The sequence below is a fragment of the Juglans microcarpa x Juglans regia genome, chromosome 7S (assembly GCF_004785595.1).
Source record: "Juglans microcarpa x Juglans regia isolate MS1-56 chromosome 7S, Jm3101_v1.0, whole genome shotgun sequence".
NCBI lineage: Eukaryota > Viridiplantae > Streptophyta > Magnoliopsida > Fagales > Juglandaceae > Juglans > Juglans microcarpa x Juglans regia.
In genome coordinates, this window is record NC_054607.1 from 11637966 (window position 1) to 11643488 (window position 5523).

The following is a 5523-nucleotide window of genomic DNA, read 5'->3' on the forward strand; positions in this document are numbered from 1 at the left end:
CGTCGGAGAAGTAATTTGGGATCACTTGCTCGTGTATTGGGATTTGTCTCCCACTTTTTTGGCGATGTATTTGGTTTGTATTATATTTATATTAGATAACTGTATAACTTTTTAAAGGTAATTTGTTTTGGATATCTGTATTTAAATATCTGGTACTTAGTTGGCTAACTCTTAATTAACCGCTACGACTTTTGTTGTGCACTTATTGCATGTTGCACACACTTGAGCACTTATCGTTGGAATGCGTGACCCATATTGTCATCATCTAGATGTCACGCTTCCCGCTTTTTAGTACGCGGGAGTCGGGTCGTCACAACTGTCATGGTTATGCCACTAGTTACATGGAGAGCCAGCCATTTGGATTGAAATGTTGGGCGTATTGATTAAGGTTAGAGAAAGGGCAACTTGCATGGTTTTATTGACAAGTAGTTATATATTAAGTATTCCTAGAATACCGTTATATGGTACTCTCATCTTATTATAGGATATTATGTCAATTAAAATTAGAAGACATGTTGTAGTATGTAAGATGAGAATATGTACCACGCATCTATACTCCGAAAGTACCTAACAATTTTTTTTTCATGACCCCTTTTATACATTCCTCAGACATCGATAAGAATTTTTGGGATTAAATAGGTGTTTAAACCAGAACAAGAAGGGAAAGACTAGTAGAAGGGACTAGAAAATCTAAATCCAAACAAATTTGTATGATGTGCCCAATACAAGTCTAATTTAAGAAATTTATGTTAATGCTTGCTTGTTCGCCACTTCATGAGCTAACCAACTTCCCGTTCGGATGGATAATTTTTTTTTAGATGAACCGATTTCATCTCAATATATTGTTCGAATGGAATATTTTTCCGTCCGAACCGAGATGTCCATTCGAACAATATGAAATATTCATTTGAACTAATGTCCATATTTTATCCTTTTCGAATGAACGGAGTGTTCAAACAGATTGTATGCATTCGAACTAATAAATTTTTTAAACAACTTGTGTTCGAACAAAAATTATGTTTGTTCGAACAGAAACTTTATTTTCAGAAATTATATCCGTTCGGAAGGGGTTTTGCACATAACTGTTGTTCGAACAAATAATTTATTGCTCGAACGTCTGCATTTCTTTTTTGTCATTCGAATGTGTTAGTTTTTATTCAAATGGGTCTGTTTTGGTTTGAATATAGTTACAAATGGTAATTTACCATTTGAACTGGTTATATACTGTTCGAACTGTATTAATCATACAGATCAATATTTAATTAAAAATACCATACTAATATTACACAATTTGTAATTCAAACATCAATTTTTCAAATATTTTGAAACATCATAATATAAATGCAATGAAAGAAAAGATAAATTTAAAGACTATGGTGGTGGCATAGAGTTTTAGCATTGACTGGAATTGTTTAAACATTTTTTGGTTATTCAACTGCATCCTCTCTTTTAATCTCGCCTCCAAATCCGTTGCTTGATCTAATCGGGCTAGCAACTCTTTTTCCTTTTACCTCAATCGTTCTATCTCAAGTGCTGCTTCCTCCAATTCCTTAGTCTTGTCGTCATTTGATCTGGGTCGAGAATAGGATGATGAGGATGAGGATGAGGATGGTTTTACGCAATGTCCTAAGCCCCTCAAATATCCAGATCGTGATCCAATAACTTGAGAAAGGATCTGAGCATCGTTGATAGATGATGCATCAGATGGATCAGCAATAGTTTCCTTACGAGATATCATCTTGTCCTACAAAAACAAAAACATTAAAGTTAGTATAAGTAACAAAAATATTATGTGATAATGGAATTAAAAAAACTTAAACTTACATAATTTGTCTATGCTTCGGGACTGGCCCAAACACCATCACAATTTTTATGTGTTTTAGCATACAATTGGTTCAAATCATAGTCAGCGAGACTTTCTTCTTTCTGCAAAAGGAAAATTTATATTAGAAATTAAATCAGAAAAGGTGTATTATATGTTAATATTTTACGGGCACTAAAATAACTTACCATTTTGTTAGAACACAATCATTTTTACAAGCTTGGATAATATTATAATCAAATTCTAACCCTCGCTTCAATTGTTTTGCTTCATAAACATTACGGGGTACTACGTTATCCTGAGAAAGAGCCTCTTTAAATAATTCTAGCAACACGTCGATGGCCTTGGCAGAAATACGACAAATAGACTTAATATGAAGCAACCTCACCGTGAAAGACAACTTGCTATGATGAGTGCACCCCTCGTACAATTGTCTTTGTGCATCCTCCCACAGTCTTGCAAAATTATCTTTTCCCTCAAATGAATGTGCAGATGTTCATTCTCCATCCCTCATCCCAAATATTCCTGCCCCCAGATTGCCTAACATCTCAGTCATATCCTCTGCATTATCATCACTGTCAGCAGGATCGTCCACATTAATGTCGTCTATGTCGATGTCGTTACCCTCCTCCATTCGATTGGTCTGACTGCTAAATCTAACTTCTTTGGGAAATGGTTCGCCATGTAAGACCCAAGGTGAGTATTTAGGATCAATTCCATTTACAAATAAATGATTATCCACTACCACCAAATTATAATAACTAACATTTTTGCACTTCTTACACGAACATCTTATAAATCCTCGACTGTCAGCACTTATGCGAGCAAATTCTATAAAGAACTTCAACCCTTGTGCATACTCCTTATAGTCTCACCCAAGTCTATCTCCCAGTAGCATCCAACTTTTATCCGTTGTATTTCTGTTACTTGTCGGATGTCTATCAAGAAACACCTAATTCATGGGATAAACACTATAAAAAAATATCCAACTTTTATAAGGTAGTTGATCCTATCTCATTTGAGAGACTACCATCTATATCGCATATATACTCAGTCCTAAACTCTAATGTTAGTACAAATTTCGACAGCATTTCCCTATAATTCTCTATGTATGCTAGTCACGATAAGTCTTCAACCCTATTAATGGGCCGAGAAACTTACAGACCACATACCCGATGAATACAAGGAATCGCTGAACCAAAATTTTAATTTACTAACACAAGAGTTTAATCTGAATATATCTGCTGTATAAATGATAGAATCTCAAACTGTCCTCTTTGGACAATTCAAGAGTTGTACCCAAACATTCTTTAGAATATTTGGCCACAACTTTCAAACGGGTCTAAGGTTTAAGTACATATAAAAATAACACTAAAATTCAAAACTATCCGACTCCTTATACAATTGTACAATAAAATCACATTAATTTAACTATGAAGAATTAGTAACTATGTTATATCTATATCTTAAGTTTTTAATTTAATTTTAGTGCACCATAATATTTTGTAATTATACTTAATTATTTTTATTTTATAATTAATTTTTTTATAAGTATTAAACATTAATTTAACTTTTAGCAATTGTTATGTTATATCTATATTTTAAGTTTCTAATTTAATTTTAGTGTATAATATTTTGTAATTATATTTAATTATTTTTGTTTTATAATTAAATTTTTTATAAGTATTAAACATTAATTTAACTATTAAAAATTTCTATGCTATATCTATATTTTAAGTTTCTAATTTAATTTTAGTGCATAATATTTTGTTATTATATTTAATTATCTTTTATTTTATAATTAAATTTTTTCTAAGTATTAAACATTAATTTAACTATTAACAATTGTTATGTTATATCTATATTTTAAGTTTCTATTTTAATTAAATATATTATAAGTATATTTTATAATTATATTATATTATTTTTTAAGCAATTACTAAATTATATAATTATATTATATTATAATTTAGGCAATTACTAGGATGCTGTTCAAACAAGATTCTTATCGTACAGGTCTCGTTCGAACTAACATTATAGCGTTCGAACGGGACAAACTCAGATTCTAGACATGATACATTTGCCACAAAACATAATTTTCATAATCACAATCTCATAATATGTATATTTGCAGAATGCCCATTTTAAATAAGATTGCACAAACATAAATATACCAGAAATCTTAACATAATGAATTAAAAACTATAAATTATTAAAAATCTAAAAATTATAAATATTACCTCAAATTTAAACAATCCAAACAAAAGTATCAATCCACAATACCTACATAAGCATAAAACACATTATGAGAAAACCTAAATTATGTGCAAAAACTAACATTAATGAAACTCAAAATACAAAAAAAATAGTACCTTTTATAAACCTCTCCTCTCTCTCTCAAGAATCCCTTCTCTCACTAAGCCTATTCCTCTCTCTCTCTCTCTCCACAACACTCTCTCACACACACAAAATCGCCTGCTTCCAAATAAATTTTCATCAACTGTGAAAATGAACTGGAAGTTGACGTATTTGAATTTGTGAAGTCCCGTTCGAACTGGACATTTACGCATTCGAACAAGAAAATTTCGAATGTTCGAACGTATAATTTTGTTGTTCGAACTAACAAATCAGAATATTCCTTGGCATATTCTACAAATGTAGACAAGCTCAAAGGGTATTTTCGTAATACTATTCAACCAGTGCGTTCGAATGAAGAATTTTTACGTTCGAATAAACAAACATTCAGAGTATTTGGAACGAAGTTTCCCGCCAATCACATTCTACGAGATAAAACCGTTCAAACGAGACGTTATTGGGTTTGAACCAATCACAAAATATTTTAATATTATATAGTATATAATAACTATATGTTATAACAACTATTTTATATTATAATTGATAATATATAATGTACTACAAGTCTAATAGTTAATATAATACTTATATTATATACTAACTATTAATATATAGTACTTATTAATATATATATATATATATATATATATACTTTTGGTCTTCTAATTTTGCACTATATATTATATAACTTACTACCTTGTAATATAAAATATAATAAGTATAGTTATAGTAACCTATAATAGTAACTAGTAACTATGGTAAATATAGTAACTAGTAACTACAGTAACTAGTTACTATATTTATGATAACTTGTATAGTTATCATAACTTATAATATGTTTGGCTATATCGTAACTATATATCTAATACTTACACTATAGTAGTTATATAACTAATAACTACTATATCTATATTTATATTAATTATATTAACTTGTATAGTTATCATAACTTATAATAGATATAGCTTTATAGTAACTATATATAATACTTACATTGCCAGTTATATAACTAGTAACTATAGTTAGTGTTATAATATTATATAAAATATACGAGTATAGTTATCATAACTTATATATAGTAGCTATATAATTAAGCCATTGTAATTATACTAAGTACTTAGTATGTACTTAGTATAATAGAATAAATATATTTACAAATAATATACTAAATATATTAATTAAAAGTATTATAATACTATTATTAGTTTTATTTTTATACTTTTGTACTTTGTAATATTAGTATTATTATATACTACTATTAGTAATATAATTATAAATATATTAATATAATAACCATTCGAACGGATATTTATCCAGTTCGAACGAGACGCCATGGTCATTATAGA